This window comes from Lolium perenne, chromosome 4 (assembly GCF_019359855.2).
Source record: "Lolium perenne isolate Kyuss_39 chromosome 4, Kyuss_2.0, whole genome shotgun sequence".
In the NCBI taxonomy this organism is placed as follows: Eukaryota; Viridiplantae; Streptophyta; class Magnoliopsida; order Poales; family Poaceae; genus Lolium; species Lolium perenne.
Genome location: NC_067247.2, coordinates 266,118,924 through 266,133,340, shown reverse-complemented (window position 1 = coordinate 266,133,340; position 14,417 = coordinate 266,118,924).

Below are 14,417 nucleotides of genomic sequence, written 5' to 3'. Positions count from 1 at the left end.
CTTCGAATAAGACCCCAAACCAAAACCTTCCATATGACATGAAACCTACCCAAGGTGGGATTCCCACTTGAGGTGGGATTCCCACCTTTCCTTGGGAGGGGGTGGCCGGCCACCTTTGGTGGAGTCCACCTGGGACTCCACCCTCTAGGGTTGGCTGGCCATGGTGGTGGAGTCCCTCCGGGACTCCGCCTTCCAAAGTGATTTCTTTCGGACTTTTCTAGAACCTTCTAGAACCTTCCATAAATGCACCGGATCATTTTCAAACTTATAAAATGACTTCCTATATATGAATCTTATTCTCCGGACCATTCCGGAACTCCTCGTGATGTCCGGGATCCCATCCGAGACTTCGAACAATACTTCAAACTCCATTCCATATTCAAGTTCTACTATTACAACATCAAACCTTAAGTGTGTCACCCTACGGTTCGTGAACTATGTAGACATGGTTGAGATCTCTCTCCGACCAATAACCAATAGCGGGATCTGGAGATCCATAATGGCTCCCACATATTCAACGATGACTTAGTGATCGAATGAACCATTCACATACGATACCAATTCCTTTTGTCACGCGATATTTTACTTGTCCGAGGTTTGATCATCGGTATCATTCTATACCTTGTTCAACCTCGTCTCCTGACAAGTACTCTTTACTCGTACCGTGGTATGTGGTCTCTTATGAACTTATTCATATGCTTGCAAGACATTAGACGACATTCCACCGAGAGGGCCCAGAGTATATCTATCTGTCATCGGGATGGACAAATCCCACTGTTGATCCATATGCCTCAACTCATACTTTCTGGATACTTAATCCCACCTTTATAACCACCCATTTACGCAGTGGCGTTTGATGTAATCAAAGTACCTTTCCGGTATAAGTGATTTACATGATCTCATGGTCATAAGGACTAGGTAACTATGTATCGAAAGCTTATAGCAAATAACTTAATGACGTGATCTTATGCTACGCTTAATTGGGTGTGTCCATTACATCATTCATACAATGATATAACCTTGTTTTTAATAACATCCAATGTTCATGATTATGAAACTAATCATCTATTAATCAACAAGCTAGTTAAGAGGCATACTAGGGACTCATTGTTGTTTACATAACACACATGTATCAATGTTTCGGTTAATACAATTATAGCATGGTATATAAACATTTATCATAAACATAAAGATATATAATAACCACTTTTATTATTGCCTCTTGGGCATATCTCCAACAGTCTCCCACTTGCACTAGAGTCAACAATCTAGATTACATTGTAAGGTACCTAACACCCATGGCATTCTGGTGTTGGTCATGCTTTGCCCTAGGGAGAGCTTTAGTCAACGGATCTGCTACATTCAGATCAGTGTGTACTTTGCAAATCTTTACTTCTCCATCTTCGATGTACTCGCGAATCGAATGATAACGCAGCTTGATATGCTTCAGCCTCTTGTGTGACCTTGGTTCTTGTGCATTGGCGATGGCACCCATGTTGTCATAGTAGATGACTAATGGGTCCAATGCACTAGGAACCACACTGAGCTCTACAATGAACCTCTTCATCCATACCGCTTCTGATGAAGCCTCTGAAGCCGCTATGTACTCCGATTCTGTTGATGACTTCGCCACCGTGCACTGCTTCGAGCTTGCCCAGCTTACTGCAGCACCATTCAATATAAACACGTACCCGCATCGTGACTTAGAGTCATCAGGATCAGTGTTCCAACTTGCATCGGTGTAACTTGTTACAACGAGCTCTTGGTCACCTCCATAACAAAGAAACATATCCTTAGTTCTTTTCAAGTACTTCAGGATATTCTTGACCGCTGTCCAGTGTTCCATTCCTGGATCACTTTGATATCTGCTAGTCAAACTAACAGCATGTGCTATATCCGGTCTAGTACATAGCATGACATACATGATTGAGCCTACTACCGAGGCATAGGGGATCTGACTCATCCTTTCTCTTTCTTCTGCCGTAGCCGGACCTTGAGTCTTACTCAAGACCTTGCCTGGTAACATAGGTAAGAATCATTTCTTACTTTCGTCCATTCTAAACTTCTTTAGAATCTTGTCCAGGTATGTACTTTATGATAGCCCTATTAGACGTCTTGATCTATCTCTATAAATCTTGATGCCTAATATATACGATGCTTCACCAAGGTCTTTCATTGAAAAACTATTATTCAAATAACCCTTTACACTGCTTAATAGTTCTATATCATTCCCAATTAATAATATGTCATCTACATATAATATCAGGAATGCTACAGAGCTCCCACTCACTTTCTTGTAAATACAGGCCTCTCCATGACACTGTATAAACCCGAAGTCTTTGATCACCTTATCAAAACGTCGGTTCCAACTTCTTGATGCTTGCTTCAAGCCATAAATTGAACGCTGAAGTTTGCATACTTTGTCAGCATTTTTAGGATCGACAAAACCTTTGGGTTGTACCATATACAACTCTTCCTCAATGTCTCCATTAAGGAACGCCGTTTTGACATCCATCTGCCAAATCTCATAATCGAAAAATGCAGCTATTGCTAACTAAATCCTCACAGATTTTAGCTTCGCTACAGGTGAGAAAGTCTCATCGTAGTCAACACCTTGAATTTGTCGGAAACCCTTTGCGACAAGTCGAGCTTTATAGACAGTAATATTACCATCAGCATCTGTTTTTCTCTTGAAGATCCATTTATTCTCGACAGCCTTGCGGCTATCAGGTAAGTCTACCAAAGTCCACACTTTGTTATCATACATGGATCCCATTTCGGATTTCATGGCTTCTTGCCATTTGTTGGAATCTGGGCTCATCATCGCTTCTTCATACGTCGCAGGGTCTTCATCATTGTTGTCCACAATCATGACATTTAGACAAGGATCATACCAATCAGGAGTGGCACGTTCCCTTGTCGATCTACGAGGTTCAGTAGCTATCTCGTTTGAAGTTTCATGATCATCATCATTAGCTTCCTCTGTTGACGGTGTAGGCGGTACAGGAACATCTTCCGGTACTACGCTACTCTGATCAATGAGTGAAGATTCATCAATCTCATCGAGTTCTACTTTTCTTCCAGTCACTTCTTTAGTGAGAAATTCTTTCTCAAGAAAGGTTCCGTTCTTAGCAACAAAGATCTTGCCTTCGGATCTGTGATAGAAAGTATACCCTATAGTTTCCTTAGGGTATCCTATGAAGATGCATTTCTCCGTTTTGGGTTCTAGCTTGTCCGGTTGTAACTTTTTTACATAGGCTTCGCAACCCCAAACTTTTAGGAACGACAGCTTAGGTTTTTTATTAAACCATAATTCATACGGTGTCGTTTCAACGGATTTTGATGGTGCTCTATTTAAAGTGAATGCGGCTGTCTCTAATGCATAACTCCAAAATGATAACGGCAAATCAGTAAGAGACATCATAGAACGAACCATATCTAAGAGAGTTCGATTACGACGTTCGGACACACCGCTTCGTTGAGGTGTTCCCGGTGGTGCCAATTGTGAAAGTATTCCGCATTTCTTTAAATGCATGCCAAACTCATAACTCAGATATTCACCTCCGCGATCAGATCGTAGAAATTTAATCTTCTTGTTACGTTGATTTTCTACTTCACTTTGGAATTCCTTAAACTTCTCAAAAGTTTCGGATTTATGTTTCATGAAATAGATATACCCATATCTACTCAGATCATCTGTGAAGGTTAGAACATAACGATAACCACCGCGCGATGCTACACTCATTGGTCCGCACACATCGGTATGTATGATTTCCAATAAGTCAGTAGCTCGCTCCATAATACCAGAGAATGGAGTCTTAGTCATTTTCCCATTAGACATGCTTCGCATCAATCAAGTGACTCAAAGTCAAGTGATTCAAGTAATCCATCGGTATGGAGTTTCTTCATGCGTTTCACTCCAATATGACCAAGATGACAGTGCCACATATAAGTAGAATTATCATTCAATTTAATTCGCTTAGCATCAATGTTATGTATATGTGTATCACTACTATCGAGATCTAATAGAAATAAGCCATTCTTTTCAGGTGCTCGACCATAAAAGATATTATTCATAAAAATAGAACAACCATTATTCTCAGACTTGAATGAATAACCGTCTTGCATTAAACAAGATCCAGATATAATGTTCATGCTCAACTCGGGTACAAAATAACAATTATTGAGGCTTAAAACTAATCCCGAAGGTAGATGTAGAGGAAGTGTGCCGACAACGATCACATCGACTTTGGATCCATTTCCAACGCGCATCGTCACTTCATCCTTTAGTAGTCTTCGTTTATTCTTTAGTTCCTGTTTCGAGTTACAAATATGAGCAACCGAACCAGTATCAAATACCCAGGTACTAGTGCGAGAACCAGTAAGATAAACATCTATAACATGTATATCAGATATACCTTCTTTCTTCTTCTTGACAAGGCCGCTCTTCAGATCCGCCAATACTTGGAGCAATTACGCTTCCAGTGTCCCTTCTCCTTGCAGTAATAACACTCAGCATCAGGCTTAGGGCCAGTCTTAGGTTTCACAGGAGGTGTGGCAGCTTTCTTGCCACCCTTCTTGAATTTTCCCTTAGACTTGCCCTGTTTCTTGAAACTGGTGGTCTTGTTGACCATCAACACTTGGTGCTCTTTCTTGATCTCAATCTCAGCAAATTTCAGCATGGAGAAGAGTTCAGGTAACTCTTTGTTCATGTTCTGCATATTGTAGTTCATCACAAAGTTCTTGTAACTAGGTGGCAGTGATTGAAGAACACGATTAATCCCCAGTCGGTTAGGAATCACTATTCCCAAATCACTGAGTTTCTTCGCATGCCCGGTCATGGCGAGCATGTGCTCACTAACGGAGCTGCCTTCTTCCATCATGCAACTGAAGAAGTGTTTCGATGCTTCATAGCATTCCACGGCCGCATGAGTTTCAAAGATAGTTTTCAACTCATTGATTAACTCATGTGGATCGTGGTGCTCAAAACGTTTTTGAAGATCGGCTTCCAGACTGCATAGGATGGCACACTGAACTTGAGAGTACCGAGTTTTCTGAGTCTCGTAAACATTCTTTACTTCATCGGTTTCAGTTTCTGCAGGAGGGTCACCTAGCGGTGCATCAAGCACATATTGCAGATTTCCGCCATTGAGGAAGATCCTCACATGACGGAACCAGTCGGTGAAGTTGCTACCGTTGCTCTTAAGCTTTTCTTTCTCTAGGAACTGGTTAAAATTGATTGTGGACGCCATATCTACAACATATATTTGCAATAGTTTAGACTAATGTTTATGACAAATTGAGTTCAAATTTTAATTCAACATAATTAAAAACTAGGTGAACTCCCACTCAAAACAATAGCCCTCGCATTGTCTTAGTGATCACACGAACCAAATCCACCACATCAAGTCCGATCATCACGAGACAAGATGTAATTTCAATGGCGAACACTCAAAGTGTTCATCATATCAATCATATGATTCATGCTCTACCTTTCGGTATCACGTGTTCCGAGACCATGTCTGTACATGCTAGGCTCGTCAAGGCCACCTTAGTATCTGCATGTGCAAAACTGGCTTGCACCCGTTGTATGCACTTGTTGAGTCTATCACACCCGATCATCACGAGATGCTTCGAAACGACAAGTCTTGGCAACGGTGCTACTAAGGATGAACACGTTATTATCTTGATATTTTAGTGAGAGGGATCATCTTATAATGCTACCGTCGCGATCTAAGCAAAATAAGATGCATAAAGGATTAACATCACATGCAGTTCATATGTGATATGATATGGCCCTTTTGTCTTTGCGCCTTTGATCTTCATCTCCAAAGCACGGACATGATCTTCATCATCAACGGGCATGATCTCCATCATCGTCGGCGAAGCACCAAGGTCAATGGCGCCGTCTTCATGATTGTCCTCCATGTAGCAACTACTACAACTACTTTGAAATACTACTCAACATGAAATTTAAAGACAACCATAAGGCTCCTGCCGGTTGCCACAATACAATAATGATCATCTCATACATAGTCATCATCACATTATGGCCATATCACATCACCAAACCCTGCAAAAACAAGTTAGACGTTCTCTAATTTGGTTTGCATATTTTACGTGGTTTAGGGTTTTCGAGTGAGATCCAATCTACCTACGAACAAGAACCACAACGGTGATACTAGTGTTGTCAATAGAAGAGTAAATTGAATCTTCACTATAGTAGGAGAGACAGACACCCGCAAAGCCACTTATGCAATACAAGTTGCATGTCGAGCGTGGAGCAAATCTCATGAACGCGGTCATGTAAAGTTAGCCCGAGCCGCTTCATCCCACTATGCCACAAAGATGCAAAGTACTCAAACTAAAGACAACAAAAGCATCAACGCCCACAAAACCATTGTGTTCTCCTCGTGCAACCATCTATGCATAGACACGGCTCTGATACCACTGTAGGGATTCGTTGCATAGAAAACAAAAAAAATTCTACCGCGAGAACGCAATCCAAGCCAAGATGCAATCTAGAAGACGGGAGCAACGAGGAGATCATCGAGACTCACCCTTGAAGATTTCCAAAGCCTACAAGATGAGGCTCTTGTTGCTGCGGTAGACGATCACTTGCCGCTTGCAAAAGCGCGTAGAAGATCTTGATCACGGCGCCACGATCGGGCAGCACCTCCGTACTCGGTCACACGTTCGGTGTTGATGAAGACGACGCCCTTCTCCCCGTTCCAGCGGGCAGCGGAAGTAGTAGCTCCTCCTTGAATCCGGCAGCATGACGGCGTGGTGGCGGTGGCGATGGAGAACTCCGGCGGAGCTTCGCTAAGCGTTGCGGGAGAGGTGGAGGAGAGGGGGCGGCTAGGGTTTGGGAGAGGGGGGCACCGGCCACTAAAGGGTGCGGCCACCTTGTGGTCTTGGGGTGGCCGGCCCCCTCCCCTTGTCCCTCATTATATAGGTGGAACACCCAAGAGTTGGTCTACAAGTCTTCGAATAAGACCCCAAACCAAAACCTTCCATATGACATGAAACCTACCCAAGGTGGGATTCCCACTTGAGGTGGGATTCCCACCTTTCCTTGGGAGGGGGTGGCCGGCCACCTTTGGTGGAGTCCACCTGGGACTCCACCCTCTAGGGTTGGCCGGCCATGGTGGTGGAGTCCCTCCGGGACTCCGCCTTCCAAAGTGATTTCTTCCGGACTTTTCTAGAACCTTCTAGAACCTTCCATAAATGCACCGGATCATTTTCAAACTTATAAAATGACTTCCTATATATGAATCTTATTCTCCGGAACATTCCGGAACTCCTCGTGATGTCCGGGATCCCATCCGAGACTTCGAACAATACTTCGAACTCCATTCCATATTCAAGTTCTACTATTACAACATCAAACCTTAAGTGTGTCACCCTACGGTTCGTGAACTATGTAGACATGGTTGAGATCTCTCTCCGACCAATAACCAATAGCGGGATCTGGAGATCCATAATGGCTCCCACATATTCAACGATGACTTAGTGATCGAATGAACCATTCACATACGATACCAATTCCTTTTGTCACGCGATATTTTACTTGTCCGAGGTTTGATCATCGGTATCATTCTATACCTTGTTCAACCTCGTCTCCTGACAAGTACTCTTTACTCGTACCGTGGTATGTGGTCTCTTATGAACTTATTCATATGCTTGCAAGACATTAGACGACATTCCACCGAGAGGGCCCAGAGTATATCTATCCGTCATCGGGATGGACAAATCCCACTGTTGATCCATATGCCTCAACTCATACTTTCTGGATACTTAATCCCACCTTTATAACCACCCATTTACGCAGTGGCGTTTGATGTAATCAAAGTACCTTTCCGGTATAAGTGATTTACATGATCTCATGGTCATAAGGACTAGGTAACTATGTATCGAAAGCTTATAGCAAATAACTTAATGACGTGATCTTATGCTACGCTTAATTGGGTGTGTCCATTACATCATTCATACAATGATATAACCTTGTTTTTAATAACATCCAATGTTCATGATTATGAAACTAATCATCTATTAATCAACAAGCTAGTTAAGAGGCTTACTAGGGACTCATTGTTGTTTACATAACACACATGTATCAATGTTTCGGTTAATACAATTATAGCATGGTATATAAACATTTATCATAAACATAAAGATATATAATAACCACTTTTATTATTGCCTCTTGGGCATATCTCCAACAATTTGATCACCCAACATGCTATTTCTTTATGGAGAGACACCTCTAGTGAACTGTGGACCCCGGTCCTATTTTCTTTAGTGATAAATTCAACTGCAATCTTGTTCTGTTTTTACTTTCTGCAAACATCTCCTTCCATTCGATACGTCTAATTCTTTGTGTTCAGCAAACCGATGAGATTGACAACCTCACTGCAAGTTGGGGCAAAGTACTTTGATTGTGTTGCGTGCAGGTTCCACGTTGTTGATGCGCCCATAGTGCGCTCTGCCACTAGTCAGCTAGCAACACCTTCAGAAGTCATGCATTTATCCTACTGGTCGATTTAACCTTGGTTTCTTACTGAGGGAAAAGTTGCTACTGTGCTCATCATACCTTCCTCTTGGGGTTCCCCAACAGTGTGAAGTCGGCGTAATGATAAGCACCATCACTTTTCCATGGCTGGTCTGGGATGGTCGGCGGCGTCGGGGCCCGGCCTGAATAATGGTGGCGGTCCTAGGGTCTCTCTTGTGCGAAGATGAAGACCTGCCTGAGGCTTGTCCGTCTAAATCTGGCCGGAGTGATGAGTTCCGGAAGGCTCTGCCAGCGAATTTAACAATGCACCTTATGCCTGGAGTTCGCTACATCGGGTGGTATTCGGTCGTGCGCACCCATGTGTTTATTCTGATCGTTTGGTGTTGGAGGGAGCAGCGCGAATCTCTGTTCTGTGTTGCCATCAGATGACATTCTAGTCCATGGTTAATCTTTTTTTACGCAAAGTCCATGGTTAATCAGAGGCGGGGAATATCACGGAGGCCGGATTGGGAGGACTAGCAATGGAGGTTCGAGTCTCTGTGTTATTGAGAGATTTGCTTGGTGTTCTGGATTTCGCAGCACCAATATGCAAGTGAGGGCGGCGACACATGTGAAGTTTAGAGTTTTACCTTTCAGTGTGAAAATCCATGGTCTGACCTTAATTGATTGTGTCTCGCAATGACCTTGTTAAATGCATTATTTTGAGAGCGGAGACTATTTTCAGGGTGAAAACCTAAAATCTTTTGATCTGGCGACGACGGCGCTAGTGCACTGTTTTCTTTTTGGAGACGTCACTGGTGGAGAGCCTGGATTTCAGGTGTTGTCTTGGTGATTGTTGTACTATTGTTGCTAGGTCTGGAGTACTTTTTTTCTTATTTTTTGTTGTTGTGTGCATTCATACTACCATTAGAATACTGTGTTGTTGCAGAGGCTGGATGTAATTGGTATCTATCGATATTAATATATTTCCTTTATTGAAAGAAAATTATAGCGAGTCTAAAAAAACATCCACTGTGAAAAGCCTAAAAAAGAACGAAGAGACTGGGTTGGTTGGGTTGGCTAAACCCCGTGTCATACGCGCAGCAATTGTCGCGTTTGAACCGAATCCGAGATATAGTCATGCACTTGCAAATAAATACCCCCAGCCCAGGCCAAGGGTTTAGAGGACCAAGGCCATCGCGTTCCATCCGGTGTTCCAAGGCCACCACCCACCAAGGTCATGGAGATCCCAACGGAACTGCTGCACGAAATCCTTCTGAAGTTACCGACCAAGGACGTCGCCCGCTGGTGCTGCGTCTCCGGTCTGTGGTGCAGAACCGTCAGGGACCCATCCTTCCGCGGCCTCCACGCCGAGGCTAGCCATGTCGCCGCGCCCTTGCTCGGCCGCGACGTGGAGGCTCTGGTCGTCTCACAACACGAGGCTCCGCACGGCGGCTGCGCGGAGGCCAGCGTCTTCCGCGTTTCTTCTTCAGCGAGGCCCATGTGCCGCGTCGCCAACCCCAGCGGCTACCGCCTCGCCAACGTCTGCAACGGCCTCCTCTGCTTCGCGTCCTGCACCGACGGCGAGGCGCCGGCGGTCATCTGCAACCCTGTCGATGGCGAGAAGCTGGCGCTCCCCATGGCGCCTCGGCTCGAGGCCCCCGACCAGTCATGGCGACGACATCATTTCGCCTTAGGATTCAGCACCTCCACCAAGGAGTACAAGCTGTTCCGCCTCTCCTCCTCCACTACTAACCAGGACAGCTACGTGCACGTGTACACGCTCGGCGACGACGGTGCCCGGTGGCGCCAACACCCACACATCCTCCAGCATTGCCCGATGTACGGCATGCCGCCGGTGCTCGTCGACGGCAAGCTGTGCATGGTGACCAACAAGCCGCACCAGCGCGACGGGCGGCCGAATAGAATGCTGGTGATGGACGTGGCGAGCGAGACGTACCGCACGTACCGGCTCCCGAATCACAGAGAGAGCGGTCTCCCGCCGGTGAACGTGCGAGTGAACGCCTTTGAGCTGCACGGGCGGCTGTCCGTCGCTATAAACATCCTCGACTGGGATCAGCCCGAGCTTCAGGTCTGGCTCTTCCCGCCATGGGACAGGCTTCAGGCCACCAAGGACGACGACGACGACAACCTGTACTGGGATCGGCGCTACAGCTTCCGCCTAGATGCCCCCAGCCCTCCGGTGTCCGACTTGTTCCGTCGTCGTCGTTGCAGCGACAACCTTAAAAGGGCCGCGTGGCTCGCCGGCGACGAGATGCTATGCTACAGGCTGGGCGACCACCTGTACAAGTATGACACGAGGAGGTACATGCCGGCTTCCAACTTTGGTTTTCTGCCATGGAACCAAAAGCTGCAGCTCTGGGGGGCTCCGTCGGTAAGTTCCAACTTCTACGGAGGCTACCGTCCTACCCTGCTCTCGCCTCTTGTCTTTGCACTGACGGCGCCGCCCCAAGTCGAAGAGTGGAAGAATGAACAAGAACTCGAGGAGAACACGGCCATATTATGTGTACCGCAATGTCCTAAATTAAAACGGCATAGCTCCCCAGTTGATCGCAAGGATGAGCGAGCTACCAAGAAGATTTGCTGCAGCATCGTTGATCGGCCCTGTAGGTGTTACCTGTCAAGATTATATAAGTTGTACTGAACTTTTAACTTCTTGACATCGGAGTACATGAAAAAATAGAAAACCGTAGCAGGTTCTTCCTCTTGTACTAATCTAAAGAACCAATAACACCAATAGCTAGATGCCACTAGATCAACAGACTAAGCAGAAAAAACAGTGATAAGCTAAAGGGTGTAGCATATAAAGTCAATTGCATAAACTATCAGCAAGATCCATGGCACAAATAATACTCAGAAAATTAAATTTCTACCAATTGGCAATCCGGATCAACATAAGGAGCATGCTAGAGTGATATAGCCAATATTAATAAGGATCTAGGTTCATATGGCTATCACTTGACTTCATTCAAAGAATTCTAGTTTTCTTGGGTAATACAGAAAAAGGAAAGAACTAAACTTGCCTCTTACAGATAGAGCTGCGTATTTTTCGAATGAAGTAACAGCGATTATTTATAGATAAACCTTTACGGAAGAAGCACTACGGGTAACACAATCACCCGTGAATCAAAACCTAGGTGCGGTAAACCCTAGTCGATCGGTTGCGGAATTGAACTAGCCCTGAGAGAAATCGTGATGCTCCAATCTTACACTCTATTCCATCTCACGCAGTGGCATACCTAGCTTGAACAAAATCTTTGGGCACGCGAACCTGAAAATGACATGTAAATTTCAGTAAACAATCTGTAAACAACAATTTCATGGCCTAGCTAGTTTGAGCCTTTCCAATTTTGATGCAAAATTCGAAACTAATGGCAGGAAATAAAAAAAACAAGGACACTAAAAAAACAAGTCCAACAAGGCGGAGCCCGCTGAATTTTCATTAAGCATAAAGGACGATCGTGCCATTGCTAGGAACATCCAATGTTGGCTGCTACATGCCACGGACAGTGCCGGTGACCAACCCGAGTCCTGCCGGCCACCCGCTGTCACTCACCGTCCACTCTATCGTGTTGTCGTGCCGCCATCCAGCCCACTAGCCCGGTTGATTGTGGATTGAAAGTTGGGAGAGAGAAGACGGGAATAGCACTTGGACGAGTTGAGAAGAACCACCACTCTGGCTCTGCTCGTGTGATCATGTCTATGTTCTAACTAACTCGGTTGAGTAATACGGGCCTAAGATATATTTTGGATTGCATGAACTAATGGGTAGTAGACATTTAAGAAAAGTGCACATACCAGTAAATCTTGGGGTGAATGTTGCACAGACCAGCAACTCTAATATTTCGTTGCACAGACCAACAACTCCAGAACTAATCGGTTGTAAAGAGATCAGCTCCCTATTTAGCAGCGTATTAGATAATTAGGACGCTGACTTGCAACATGTTTTCATCTAGACTCCCCGCTCCAACAAACGAGTTGGGGAAAGACCACGAGAGTTGAGTGTTTATTTTTCTCCCGCATCCATTTCTCTTTTAGCCGGCGGCGGTCCAATGTGGCCGCCCGGAGGCGACGGCGGCGGGGACGTCTGGCTGGCGACGAGAGTGAATCAAGGAGATCAAGCCGCTTTGGGATGGAATCGGCTCGTTCCCTGTCCACTGCCCTTCTTCGCAGGCGACGGAGACGCGTGCGGCGGCGCCCCGATGTGGCCAGCAGGAGGCAACAGCGACTACGACTCCCGGCCGGAGATAGGAGCGGCTCCAAGTGGTCGAGTTGAGATCTGGTGCGTGACCAACTTGTTCCTGCCTTCCTGGTCTCCATCTTTTCTTCCCGGTCAATGGCAGCTCGTTAAGAGGACCCGTCGGAGACTGCACTGGCTGGCCGGCGATGGGGACGCCAACAATGGAATCCGGCAAGAAGAAGAATGATGTGTAATACTAGGCGTAGTGACCATGCATATTCCTTTTTTTGGATGCATGTGCGAAGAGACGCAAATTTTGCAAATATTTCTATGAGGCATGATGGTGATCTAAAATGATGATCATATTATTGCTGTCATGTTTTTCTTACAAATCCTCATATTTTTAAGGGAAAAATAGTGGCTTAGCATTTACAAAGGTGCCACGATGGCTGCCAAGTAAATTGTTAAACATCAAAATCAAGTCATTAGACCTCCTTGCAACAAACTACCCATACAGTGACTGGTATGTGCAAAATAAAATTTAATTCACTGCTTTGTGCAACGTTCTCCCAGAGAGTTGCTGGTTTGCGCAATTTCTTCTAGAATTTTTGCATTTTTGCTGGGTGGTTGACTCAGGTTGCCCCCAGTGAAGGTACGTCTGTGACGAGTGGTTCCTGCATAATTTGGACCGAGGGCTAGTTTAAAAAAATATTACAATTTTATACTAATCTTTTATAATTTTTACAAGTTATTTATACCATGCTAAGATCTTAGCGAGTACAATTTTTATTACTATTTGAAATACTTAACCACATAAAAAAGTTGCTAAACATTATTTAAAGTGTTGTTTCTTATACAGACATAAATGAAAAATATGCTTCAATTGCACTATATTTAAACTGATTTTGTAACACTATCTATCATAAATATTTGTTGTCGAAATCGTATGTTCTAAAAAATATCTTAATGGTGATCGTACTATATGATTAGGTAAACATGTTTATAGAAACGAGGAAACGTAAGCGGAAGACTCTAAAATAATAATGCCTCCGTTCCATATTAACTATCACATATTTATTTAGAGTTTTATATATATACACACTAAGCATCTAGACGAATCTATGATAGTTAATATGGAGCAGAGGGAGTATGACATTGTAGGATAGATGGACTTCAAATTTGTATGTATCCACAATATGCCCGAGTACATTCTTACGGAACAGAGACATTATTGTTTTGCCTGTACCTGAGTACATATGGACAGCTTCAAATTTGTGGCCGTACCGTCGTAATGCTTACTTTTTTTTTGGAACGGAGACAGCTCAGTTTTTAGGAGAAAATCGAACAAAAACCTACAACAATAAGGCCAACCTCACACAAACAACATACCCACATACACCCACAACCAAGACACTCCAACTCCGCGACACTAACAAACACTCGAACATGACACTCCAACACAGGCTACGACATAAGCGCACCCGGCCATCAGCCAACTACGGATCGAGGGTAGGCAATAGCTAAGGTGGCGAGAAAATCGCAAACTTCTTTAGCGACGACCTCTCCGGGCACCGCTGACAACAACCCAGACTTCGGAACCCCATCACCAATAGGAACCACCTGCATGTCGAACTTAGGCGAAAGAGAGACTGCAGTATCAACAACATCACACTTCTCAAAGCCAACACGGTGGAGAAGCCAGATCCGAGGAGCGAGGACTCGTGT